The following is a 13,627-nucleotide window of genomic DNA, read 5'->3' as shown; positions in this document are numbered from 1 at the left end:
GGAGACAAGATTTCACGTGCCCACAGCTGGCCTTCTGAGAGGCAGAGCTGTAATCACGGGGAACATCTCTGGCATAGCTAACTCAAGACACCCTTTGTTTACCAGACTGAGGGCCTGGAAAAGACTGAATCTTCAGGCTGCCCTAAAAGTTAAGTGAAGATGTGCCAGGAAGATGTCTCAGTGGTCAAGAGCACTTGTTGTTCTCGAAGGAACCCAGGTTCAGTTCCCAGCATCTACATGGCAGCTCACAACTGTCTGTAACTCCTGTTCCAGGCACACACACACACACACACACACACACACACACACAAACACACCACAAGAAAGAAAGGGAAGGAAGGAGAGAAGAAAATGCCTTTTAATAAAAGATAAAATATTTCCATTTGTAAAATGCTCAGATTATTTCCCTGTTAGCACATATGCCCTTCTTAGGAAGCACTGCTTTAGGCCACTTCCCTATAAAATCATTTGTGTTTGCTCCAGGGATATGCAGTCCTCTTCCTAGGCAGAAGGCAGATTCTGGTGGGTGGTGGGTGGTGGGTGGGGGAGAACAGAGGATGGAAAGTGCTTTGCGTCATGTGAACATGAGTTCAAAGTGGTTGTTGGGCTTGGGCAGAGATCAGCCAACATTTACTTTTGGAAGGATGACCTACATTTACTAGCAGGAGAATGCATGTGGTATATGTTGTTGATCAAGCAGCAAAACCAAGATAGTGTGCACTGTGGGAAGTTAGGACCGCGTGGTAGGAGTTACGGTTTTACCATTTGCTTATTGTTTGTTTTGGTGATGGTGGTACGTCAAGTTTTTGTTTTGTCCCTTCTTCTTCTTCCTCATGCTTTTCTTTCTCTTCTTCCTTTTTCTCCTCCTTTAGTTTTTGGAGATAGGGCCTCATGATGTACCCATTCTGACTGTGAATGCCTAGCCATTCTGCCTCAGTTTCCCCACTGCCAGGATTGCAGTTCTGTGCCACCACATCCAGCTTGCTTACTCTTTTTACTTCTTTTATCTTTTTGTGTAGATATGTGCGTGGCATGTTCGAGTGTGTGTGTGTGTGTATACGTGTGTGTATGTGTGTGTGTGTGTATGTGATGTGGGATTCCCCTCTGTATGCTGTGAATACCATTGGTAAATAAAGTAACTGCCTTGGCCTGTTGGTAGTGCAGAACTTAGGTAGGCGGGGTGGTGGGGGAACTAAACTGAATGCTGGGACAAAGGAGGCAGAGGCAGAGAGAAGCCATGGAGCCACTGCTGGAGACAGATGTGCTGGTAGGGCATGGCCTTATGGTGATACACAGATTAATAGAAATGGGTTAAATTAATATGTAAGAGTTAGCAAATAAGAAGCTAGAGCTAATGGGCCAAGCAGTGATTTAATTAATACAGTTTCTGTGTGATTATTTTGGGGCTGAACAACAAATTGTATGTGTGTGTGTGTGTGTGTGTGTGTGTGTCTGAGAGTGTGAGTGTGTGTGTGCATGTGTGTGTGTGTTGTACATGTTCATGGTGCATGTAAGCCATCTCCCCAGACCCTTGAACATTTTTATTTTGTACTTTTTTGGTAAGATATATGTCATTTTTATAGAGACAGAGAACGTCATGCCATTAAAAAAAATCAAATGGGATTCTGAAATTTCACTGGGAATCTGGATACTCAAACCTTTCTTAATGCTCATCTCTCATCCATGGCCAAAGCTGTTCCTACACAAGGGAGAGATGTAGATTCCTGGCTGCGTCCTGAGGAAGCCCAGCTACGGAACCCTCCAGGCTCCCCACACAAGCCCCAGGAATGTTGGGAACAACCCGATGGCCCAGCATTGTGGGATTTTTTAGAATAAATTATGCTACCTCCGAATAACTGGAATATTTGCAGGCTTTGAAATCTCTGGTTTTAAGAATATTTAGTAACATGGGGAAATGTTCAAATTGTAGCATTAATTTTTAAAAGTCACATGTGGTGTTATGCTTCTTGGAAAGAATTATATATGCAATTTAGCTTCTTAAAGGAAATAGACCCAAATGTTAATAAACATTATCACCAGCTGATAAAAAAATACAAATAATTTTCACTTCTTTACTCCTTTCTCTGTTTAGAAAAATTCCAACCACGACTTAGCTTTATAATTAGAACACAAAGCATTATTGTTATAAGAGTTTTAAAAGAATATGTCTTATGGAATGGAGACCAGTTCATGGTGTAAGGGCTGAGCACACAGTGTAGGTAGAGACATTGGCTCTGACCCAGTGGCAGCCACTTTTCTCTATGTCTCAGGGGGAAAGCAGTTGGTTAGTGGGCCCTGGGTTCAGTGCCCAGCACTGTAAACAAAATAAGAAAACGTTATTCACCTCATAGGATCACCGTAAGAGTTAATAAGTTAGGGCGCTGGAGAGATGGCTCAGTGGCTTCCAGAAGACCTGAGTTCAGTTCCCAGCACCCATGTCACATGGTTCACAACAACCTGTGACTCTGGCTTCAGAGGACCGGATGCCTCTGTTCTACTTAGGCACCTATACAAGTATGGCATATACTCACACACACACATACATACACACATATACACATGATTAAAAAGAAAATAAATCTTAAAAAAAGAGTAAATAGTTAAAACAGTTCTTGGAATGGTACTTAGCATATAAAAACACTCTTAATACTATTATTATTGCAGATTCAGAACTCTGGCCTCCTATCTGTCTGTAAGCTCAGCTACTTCAGAAAAAGGGTATTTGAAGACTAGATTGTAATAATATAGTTTTCCTTAGTTATGATAAAAGATAAAATAGATAAACTGTAATCTTGTTTGATAATTCTTTTATGTAATTTTACTACGTTGAAGTTAAAATGTTCATTTTTTATTTAAACAGAAAAGGGGGGTGATGTGGGATTTCCCTCTGTATGCTGTGATTACCATTGATAAATAGAGAAACTGCCACAGTCACATTGCGATACACAGATTAATGGAGATGGGTTAAATTAAGATATAAGAGTTAGCCAATAAGAAGCTAGAGCTAATGGGGCAAGCAGTGATTTAAATAATAGTTTCTGTGTGATTATTTCCGGGCTAAGCAGCTGGAATCAACAAGCGGCTTCCTTCAACACAATCACAAGCCTCCAAAATGCATGCAGGGGAGCCCGCATAGGTCATTTCCTGTCAGAAGTGCCTAAGGCTTCCACACTCATCAGGTAATGGAGGTAAACACGATCTTAAGGCTGGGGTGTGGGGAGGGTGTGACCAGCGAGTGGCCCCTGTTTACTCAGTGAATAGAAGGCTAAAAATGCCCGCCTTTTCCTTAGTGGGCTCCAAACTTAGAGAGGTATCCCACATTTTACAGCTGGGTTCCACCCCACAATTCAGACTGGTGTGAAGAGCCTATCAAAAAAAAAAAAAAATCACCCGCTAGTCACGGGGTGGGGGTGGAGCCTGAGGTGCCAGCCTATGATTATTTGGCTCCACAGTTTCATATCTGTGCTATTTTGTGTCGCTGCCATGAAAATAACCAGACAAATAACCCGATAGGAGCAACTTAGGGAGGAAGGAGTCCTTCTGGCTCATAGGTTTGGGGGAAAGTCTGTCTGTTATGGGAAGAAGGCAATGTGGGCAGGGGCACTGAAGGAGCGGCTCTCTGGTGGCAGAAGCATGTGTTAGAGACTCCTCACAAAGTAACAGAGTAGGGGGCTGACCACAGACCGGAAGCAGAAGCAACTATAACCTTCAGAGTCCTGTCCCTTGTGATATTCGGCCAGTCCTCCCCACTCCAAAGCCTCTATAGCCTTTACAATAGTGCCTGCCACAAGCCAGGGACCCAGTAGTGAGCATTCGGAACTCAAGCGTAGGGCCACAATTCAGACTCAAAGTTTAACACCATCTAACCAACATCACCTTCTAAGTCCTTCCAACTGAGAGAAGAAAGTACCATCCATCACCTTTACATCACCTCCAGAACCAGGACATCGAAGGAATCCATGCGTAGCGGTGAGTCCCTCCTGGATCCCGTCCTTACAAAACAAGCCAGGTTTCAACACGGATCTATGTAAAGACTGGCCGCTCACTCGAACAGACTGCAGAGCAGAATGGAAACTCTTCCTTCATGAAGGGAAGTATGATCAGGCCCGAGAACACTGTGACTAAACATTCTGAGGCCTGGGTGCCCTTATGAGAGGAAAATCAGGCTTCTCAGTCAAGATGAGGGCGGTAGGGGTTTGCCAGCTCCTGCAGTCCTTAGACTCGGTACCGTCAGTTTCTACCATCCATATTCCTACCTGTCTGGTGGCAACCTCTTTTAAATCTTTCTTCTTAAATACTAGGATGCCTCTGTGAAGCCTGCTGCCACTCTCTGGGAACAGCTATCCACTGCCCAACCTCACTCCCATCCCCACCTTCATCCCCGTGATTGGATTGCCACCCCTGGGGCTGATTCTTCATGACATTGATTCTCTCTGTGTGTAATAGTTCTCTGAGCTGTCGCACCTGACTGATCAAAGACTTCCCCTTTCTTTTTAGTAATGGAAACATAACTTGATATGACATTAGTAGAGCGATCAATAGTGGCTGGTCTAGAGTAGGTGCTCCATAGATGTTTTCCACCGTCATGATTCTCTCAAGGAGAAAACCCAGCCCTCAGTGAAACTGCTCAAAGCCCCTGGTTCCTAAATAGATTTTCCTTGAGTAAGCAAATGAGCACACCCGCCTCTGCCTTGCACACCCCACCCCTCTGCCTTGCACACCCCGCCCCTCTGCTTTGCACACTCTGCCTTGCACACCCCACCCCTCTGCCTTGCACACCCTGCCCCTCTGCCTTGCACACCCTGCCTCTGCCTTGCACACCCCGCCCCTCTGCCTTGCACACTCTGCCTTGCACACCCCGCCCCTCTGCCTTGGAGGAAGGGTGTTGTGTCCTATAGTGGCATATATCTCTTGGAATACTTTCTTATTTTTATTTATATCCTCTAAAATAGCTGCAACCACTGGTCACATGACTGGGTAGAGTAAATAACCTGGCTGATTTTCTCTACTTGTAAACGAGATTGATAGACTGAAATTTTACCTCTGGGGCAGCTACAGGAAACAGGTGTCCCGCCATCTGTTTCCTCTTGAGTAGACGGAGGCTGCCAAGGGGTTGTACACTGAGCTATATAGAGGTCTCAAGAAGAACTTCACTTGACCCACTGGCCAAGTACACGGCTTCTTTCTTTCCTTGCTTTTTTTGAACCATCAGCATCAACCCGAGAAGAATAAGCCCCAAAAGTGAGGATCCCAGTGGAATCCAACCTCTTGTTTTTCTGATTCTCAGTAAAGCTGGGGAGATTTCATTTATCTTCATCCATCCAGGGCCAGTCTAGCAGCGAAGGCAGAATGATGCTCAGAAAGTATTTCTTTGATAAATGAAGCTGCTTTTAAGGAAACAAAGAGAGAGATGTCTAAATTCTAAACCCTGCAACTTTGTGATGTCCCCAGCTTCAAAGCCATACAGCAGAGGACAGATGAGAAGTTTTCACATATCTAGGCGACATTGTACAACTGAAAGAGTGCTTCGTCCCATAGTGGTATTCATGTTTTAATTAATTAATTAGCACGAACTGAACCCTTACTGGAAAATAGGTGCTTTAAAGGCTATTAATTAATCTTTTTTTTTAATTCCTTGAGATAGGGTCTCATGTAGCCCAGGCTGGCCTTAAACTCCTAATTCCTTGGCCTCCAATCCTGAGTGCTATGGTTACAGGTACCACATCTGGCACGTCAAATCTTTTATATATATATAAAAAAACTATTGTGTATTCATTGTACCAAATAATGAGCTCTGTTATGACATTTTAATACATATCTGTCATGTTTTCATTACATGCACCCACATTCTCCCTTCCCCTCCTGTCTCTTCTTCCTGGTCCTTTCCTTATCCTTCTGCCATGTCTCGATTGCCTTTTAATCCAGATGTGGAGAGAACGTGTAAAATCTGTTATCCTGAGTCTGGCTTGTTTCATTTAACATGATTTCCAGTCTGATCTACGTCCCTGCAGATGATGTCGTGCTGTGCTTCCTTATGGGTATCTCCATATCTCACAGTCTATCCGTTCATCTGTCCATGAATACCTCCGCTGATTTCATAACTCGGCTATTGGGAACATCTATTAAGAGCAGAGAGGTCGCAAGCAAAGCGCCCAGCAGGCATAGCACAAAACAGAGGGTGCGCTTGGCGCTTCTTACTCTGTGGCATAAAAGAAGCCAGGTAAGGTGCCTGGGAATATGAATTAGGCACCAAGCCTTTTTCCTGGTGTATGGCAGTGTGGTTTTGGAGATGACTAACTCAGCCCGGTAGTCACACACCCGCCCAGAAAAGGGAAAGAGGGACACGGAGGGGGGGGTCAACTTTGACCTGCTTGTCCTCCATCTGCCCCTGACACGACTCGAGAGCGGAATAACACGTCCCAGCTGGCCACTTGTGCTGAATTCCGAGACCCCAAGACACCCATCGCCGTTGGAATTAAAAAATTACAAATGGAATTTTTGCACCTGCAAATTAGGAAGAAAGAAAAAGCATAATGCAAGAATTTGGAAGGGATCCCCTACAATGTTTCCATCACCCTGTCGGCTGCGTTCTCTGTCCCTGGTGAAAGCCAGCCAGGCATATGAGGAAGCCCTCTCGAGGACCATTTTGCTTTTGTGCTGAAATTAATTTTGGTTCGACAGATTAACCGTAAAGATGCTTACCGACTGTAGGTGTGCCAAAGCCAGCGTCAGGAGAAAATCTAGAAAAATTTTACAGGGATGGTTAATGGCTTCTGCAAAATTAATTTAAATTGAAATAGGATAAGAACATATGGAAAGAATCAATCATTCCCCATTTTGAGTGAATATTATTTTAGCATGCATAGATTTCTGATATAATTTTCTTCCTTTCCCTTAAGGGTTGGGATGCACTGGCACACGAAGTCTTTTTGCAAAAAGGAGGGTTTCCGCCTGCCAGGGAAGAGGAGAAATGTGTTTTATAAATCCTTTTTCTTCTAATGCCTGTGATGTACATCTGGGTCTCCACAGACTGATAAAAGCCCTCCCAGCAAATGCAGTTCTGCTCTTGGGGTAATTATGGTTTCCTAGAGTCTGGTCCCTGGCTCTGGCTTCCATTTAGAATCAGATCTGGGGCCACTTATTATGCATGTCCACACGAACTGGACAGTTCATGGAATTTAAATGTACAATGAGAAGAAAATGCAACGGCAGCAGCCACAGGATGGAATTATAAATGGATTTTTTTCCCCGAGCATTTGGAAAGAAATGGACGACAGAAACAGAAACCACACAGTCACATAGTCACTCTCTTATACTCCCATTCCATGTGCAAAGCCTTCCCCACCCATTAGCTCCAACTCACTACCTCCTCCACTGAGAATGGACCAGGCAGGGGTACTCATCTTCAGAGATAAGTGTGCAGGAGAGACACTAATGTCGTTTCCTCTCTAGGAAATTTTCCTGGTAATATTTATAGTGCATTCACCCAAGCTCATTTATACCTTGTCTCATAAAACAATTTTAAAGATGTTTTCATTCTATTTTATGTGTTGTGAATGTTTTCCTGCATGTGTACGTGTTCACTGTATGCATGCAAGTGGCCACAGGGTTCAGGAAAGGATGTCAGCTGCCCTGGAACTGGAGATGCAGATGGTTGTGAATCACCGTGTGGGTGAGCCCAGGTCTTCCGTAAGAGCAGCCAGTGCTCTTAGCTACTGAGCCATCCCTCCAGCCCTCTCAGAAACCATGTCAGAGAAGAGTCTTGATAGAAATCCTCTTCCTGAGCTGGGGAGACGGTTCAGCATGCAAATGACCCGGTATGCAAGCCTGGTGACCCGAGTTCCATTCCTGGAACCTACATAAAGGAGAGAGCCGGCACCACAAAGCTGGCCTTTGATCTCCACATGGACGTGATGGCGTGCACATGCCCCAGCCCCAGCCCCATCATACACACAATAACAGTAACATCATAAAGCCATCCTCTGTATCATCCAGAGATTGACCGAGCAGCCTATAGTCATTGTTATTAGTCTAGTGTAGATTGAGATTTTGTCCTAAGAGATGATGACCCTGCAGTGTGGGAAGAAATGGGCACTCAAACCCCTACACGTCCTACAGCCATGTTATTTCTGCAAAACAGTCTAGTGATCTTTCCTCCTTTAAAATGATCAGATGGCTCAGTGGTTAAGAGCACTGACTGCTCTTCTAGAAGACCCGGGTTCAGTTCCCCGCACCCACATGGCAGCTTATACATGTTTGTAACTTCAGGATCCAGCACCCTCACACAGATATACTTATAGGCTAAAACACCAATAAAATAAAATAAATAATTAAAAAAATATTGATTTTTCTTATTTTCTTTTTTCATATGCTAATATTTTCTTTTTAGCTGGAATCTTCATTAGCCCAGATTGACTTCAAACTCTTGATAAAGCCTTGGACTATTGATCCTTTTGTTTCTGTCTCCCAAGCACGGGAATTACAGGTATGCACTGCCATGCCATGGTGGGCGTTGAGCCCAGGACCTGGTGCATGCTAGGCCAGCAGCCTACTAACTGAGCTTCATCCCCCCCCCTCTCGTGCTACTCTGGGTTTGTTGTCACGTGTATTCACACCTATTATGTGCAGGCATTAGTCTAAGAATTGCTAATACGAATTTGGATAAGAAGAATTTTGAAACAACATTCCCCAGCTCTGGAAACAACAGGAATGAAGCCAGAAGACATCTATTTGCAGTATTGGGGCTGGTGGAGATGTAGCAAAGTAGTGAGAAAACTGAAGGAAAAAAAAAAAAAAGAAGCATTCCTGTGTGGCTGGGAAGGCATGAGCAGAGGAACAGGGTTGGGGTGAGAGCCAATGATGGTCTGCTTCAGCCTCCCTCAGGCTAATGTTGCAACTGCCCCCTGTATCCCCAGTGCTCACTGTCTGGGGAACACAGGCCTGGTGGGGGTGGGGTTAATTCCGGATTCCAGTCAATGGGGTTCAAACATCAATTGTACAAAATCTGCAAAACGGATCATGTGGCAGTGGCTATATAAACAATAAAAGTGATGTAAGTGAGTCAGAAAGAAAGGCGAGTCTCCAAAGAGAGCTGGGGGACAGCAGGGTAAAAGACAGGAGCAGGCAGTGCCTGGCCAGAAGGGCAAGGTTTAGGTCTTGCTGGCTAGAATCTTCACTATGTCCTCAGCCAATGTCTGTAACCGTTAGTCCACCTACTCCATTGCCAAGCTAATTCCTACCAGGCTGTGGCTGTCTTCAAACCTCTGCCCCACCCAGAATTGGACTTCAGTAAATAGAGCTGATGTCGTTTTTTTAAAAAGCAAACTGACCAGAGGCGGGAGTAGGAAAAAGACAGGTAGCTCTGGGCTCCAAACATACAAGGCTTTACCTATCTATATATCATATCCTCTGAGTTTTTGTTTTCGTTCATCTCCGAACAGTCCCATATTTCTCTTTTGATTTCTCCTCTGACCCATTGTTCAACTGGGTGGATGCTGCTTCATTTCTCTAATATTGGTGCTTCCCAGATTTTCCACAGAGAAAGGACAATGTTAAGTGAAATGTCTCAATTTGGGAGGTCCCAAACGAAGCCAGGCTGGAGCGGACAGCAGGACACAGGGTGGGGGCAGCCGTTTCCCAGTTCAGGAGGAAGTCATATCCTTGAGCCCGTCAGCATACCCCTCAGAGATCACAGGGGATTATTTCTGTTTGAGGGAACGCTACACATGGTCTCAGACCTGAGAAAGTGTGACGTATAACAGCGGCAGAATTCTCCTGGATAAAAAGCCGGATCCAGAGCATCATTCTGCCATTTTGTTTGGCCAGGAGCACTTCAGACGGTTTCTTAATTTCCCTAGGTCTCAGTTCGCACTGATCAAAGGAGGATAACAGCAGTCCCTGCTTCGGGAGGCTATTGTAAGAACAGTGATAACTCCTGGCAGATGCAGCACCCCAGGAAGAGTCTTGTGTTTGGAGACAGGATCTGTATTCCAGACTTTCTTTTAAAGCGACGTAACCAAGGAAGGGTTAGGTATGACTCGGTTGGAGGGTTCAGTCCACAGGGACGGAGGGAGTGGCAGCAAGAGCTGCTCTGGCTGTAGCAGCGGGAGCGGAAGGCAGCTGGTCCCGACTGGTCCCTTGGCAGGGTGCTGTGAATGGACGTCCTCAACTCGCAGTCTCTGTGACCCCTGCCTACGGGATGGTACTGCCCACAATCAGGGTAAATCTTCTCAGATACACCTCTCTGGAAACACTCTTAGAAACAGGCCAGAAGTTTGTCTCCCAGGCGGTTCTAAATCTTGTTGACCATCAAAATGAGCCATTACAGAGTCTCCCTAGGTAGCCCAGGCTGGTCTTGAACTTGCAATTGTCCTGCTTCACCCACTGTGTGATGGTTTAGTATGGAAAGATTTTGATAAATGTCAACCAGGATTGTGACTAACTAAGCTTGGGGCCTAGGATCTGGAGCTTTTACGGTCAACTCTGGCATACACCCCCCCACCACTTTGAACGCAGACTCTCCCCAAACAATGTGGGGGCTTTGACTGGCCCCTTAATCTCTCCACATCTCTGCACCTGCATCTTAGTGTCTTTGTCTCTCCAAGGGGAGTGAGGGTTGAAGTGAGTGTATGAATTCACACAAAACTCTACCAACAGTCACACGTGCCTGCCACACTCACAAAAGTTAAATTCTTGCTAGCTTTGCAGAGAGATGAAAACCAATGAAAGGCAATTTAGCAAAACCAGTTAAGTTGCGGTCAATGCTAGGAAGGCGATAAAATAAAGCTCAGGAAAGAATGGGTAAGGGTGGTTCATTCAGGGGTGAGCAGGTGAAGGCTCTCCTGAGCAAGAGATGTCAGATCTGAGAGCTAAAGAGAACTGAGACGCGCTTTGTTTTCAACTTGGCCAAAGACGGAAGGAAAAGCCTTCCCAAGGAGGGAACAGCAGATACAAACGGCCAGTAGCAATTTCAGATAAAAATCTCCAACAATGCCAGCAACAGCAAAGCTGCTGACCGGGAAGGTATCATCTTTGCATAGGAACGTTAAAGCCGGAACAAGATGGTGAGACCCAGTACACATGCTAAGTGCATATACCCAAACTTGCACATGCTAGGCAAATGCTTTACTACTGAGCTATACGACAGTCCAGACAGAAATAATCTAACAGAGAACAGATTTATTTTGACATATGGTTTCAGAAGTCTCAGCAGGGGTCACTTGGCCTATTTTTTCAGTTCCTCCAGTGACACATAGCATCTTAGTGGGGGGGGCATAGTGGGCATGCTGCTTATTGCATGGTCGACATGAAGGAGAGAGAGCTGGGGCTCTAGGGAGCATGGCATAGCTTTCCAGGGAGTGTCCCCAGTGCCCTATTTCCTTCACTAGGCCCCACCTCTGTTTCCATCACCTCCTACAATGCCATCATATTGTGAATCTGTCCATTAATTGCTTATTCATATATATTCATATATATATACAATTATTTAAAACACAACATTGATAAAATGTTATATATCAAAATGTTTAAAACATGGAAGCAAGCTGAACATCAACTTGTGCTGCAGGTAAATCTGGCTTTATTCGAGTCTCAAAATCGGAGTGAGTGCCTGCTGCCTCTTCTGGACTTTTATTTTAATATCTTTTTGTTTGTTTGCTTGCTGTTTTGTTGTTGTTGTTGTTTGCTTTTTGAGACAGAGTTTGTCTGTGTAACAGCTCTGGCTGTCCTGGCACTCGCTCTGTAGATCAGGCTGACCTCAAACTCACAGAAATCTGCCTGCCTCTGTCTCCTGAGGGCTGGGATTAAAGGGGTGAGCCACCACCACCTGGCTACTTTAATATCTTAAGCATATCACTTATTAGAAAGCCTTAGATCTGATAGATATTTTAAAAAGATCAAGTCTATAAGTGTCCACTTATATGGATTGTAGATAGTGTAGATATTAATAAGCAATGATAACACACAACCGGGAGCCCTCAGGACACATCTACTTAGCAAGGATTGGGTCTAAGGAATGGAGACTAAGTCTTTTGGGGGGACCCTTCATTTACAAACTATAACATTGGCATATAATTGGCCTGGGGTTTTTTTCCCCCTAAAACCACACAGATAAAAAAAGACTGTCTTGAGTCTCAGAAGAGACTTTGGGCTTTGGGTTTTCACCATGAATGTTCTTGGCACCACCCCCCACGGACTAAGGCCCCAGGTGGACCAAACATGGCAAATGGAAAAGCTAGATGACCATATGCATAGGTCTCTCTCTTCCTGGTCACAGATACAATGTGACAAGCTGCCTTGCCCTCTTGCTGCCACTGGACCTTAAAATGTGAGCCAAATTAAGCCCTTCTTTTCCTCAGTTGTCTCTATCAGGTGTTTGCCATAACTACAGGAAAAATATCTAGTACAGCTAAACTACTGCCATTTTCACATGTGATTACTATCCTCATCAAGTCCTAATTGTCAACACGATACACCTTGGTTGAGGAATTGCCTCCAACAGGTTGGCCTGTGAAGAGGTCTCAGAGACAGTCTTGGTTATTAATTGATGTAGGAGATTGCGGTCCGCTGTGGGCAGCACTGTCCCTCAGGCAGTGGTCCTGGGCTATAAAAAAGTTAGCTGAGCATGAGCCAAAGATTGAGCCAACCAGCAGCATTCTTCCTGGTTTCTTCTTCAAGTTCCTGCCTTGAGTTCCAGCCCTGATTTCCATCAGTGTTGGACTGGGACCCTTTCCTCCCCAATTTGCTTTTGGTCAAAGTCTTTTATCACAGCAACAGAAATAAAACTAAAACAAACACAAAAGTCTATTGAGCTGGTTGGTGGCTCCTGTAGTGGCCTGTGTAGTTCTAGATGCTGTATTAAGGCTGGAAATATGATGATAAAATATGGTGACCCCCATGGAGCTGGTAATCCAGCAAGACAGACAGACAAGCACTCCATCACAAAACAATGCAGGAAATGCACAATCAGTGTTCGTTGTGGTTTGAATGTGAAGTGACTTCCATGGCCGTGTATTTGCACACTTGGTACCCAGCTGATGGTGCCCTTTGAAAGAGTGGAGCCTTGCTGGAGGAAGTGGATCACTAGGGGCAGGTCTTGAGGTTTGATAGCCTGGCATCACTTCCTGCTCATCCCCTGCTTCCTGACAGATGAAAGCATGTGACCGGCTTTTCTCTCCCATCAGTTGCCATGCCTCCCCCATCATGATGACTGCGTCTCCTCGAACTAAACCAAAATACACCTGCTCCCTTCAGTTGTGTCTTGTAAGATATTTGCTCATTGCAACGAGAAAAATAACAAAGAGTGTGCTGTGTACAAGACGCTACAGGAAGGGAACATCTTCTGCTGGTGGAGCTGAAAGCTCGTTTTCCTGACGGAGCATAACAGTGACCACTGGTTGGCTTAATTGGCACAGATTCCTAGGCACAAAAGTCCAGTCTTGTTTTCCTCATTGCACCTGTTTTCCTTGCTAGTCGATGAGAATTGTTACTGGATAGATACTAAAGTCTATTGTTTTCTTTGGTGGCACTCTTGTTGCTGTTTGTCATTTTCTCTCAGATGAGTCCCATTTCCTGTGGAGATCTTGAAGCTGTAAGAACTAGCCAATATTCCTATAGTTTGTCTCCATCC

The 13,627-nt window shown here is 44.9% G+C and overlaps 1 long non-coding RNA gene across 1 annotated transcript in view; it reads right to left on the bottom strand.

Annotated features, from left to right (window-relative positions):
- LOC119819636 overlaps positions 1-6,742 on the bottom strand; it is a 29,443-nt gene extending 22,701 nt beyond the window's left edge. The window contains exons 1-4 of the long non-coding RNA XR_005286293.1: positions 6,703-6,742; positions 6,368-6,504; positions 5,042-5,387; positions 3,877-4,055 (exon numbers count right to left, since the gene is read on the bottom strand). This is a non-coding gene — a long non-coding RNA (uncharacterized LOC119819636). The remainder of the gene's footprint in view (positions 1-3,876; positions 4,056-5,041; positions 5,388-6,367; positions 6,505-6,702) is intronic.
- Positions 6,743-13,627: the final 6,885 nt, after the last annotated feature.

Source organism: Arvicola amphibius, chromosome 7 (genome assembly GCF_903992535.2).
Source record: "Arvicola amphibius chromosome 7, mArvAmp1.2, whole genome shotgun sequence".
In the NCBI taxonomy this organism is placed as follows: domain Eukaryota; kingdom Metazoa; phylum Chordata; class Mammalia; order Rodentia; family Cricetidae; genus Arvicola; species Arvicola amphibius.
Note: the sequence above shows the minus strand (reverse complement) of the source record. Positions and strands in the feature narration are given on the sequence as shown.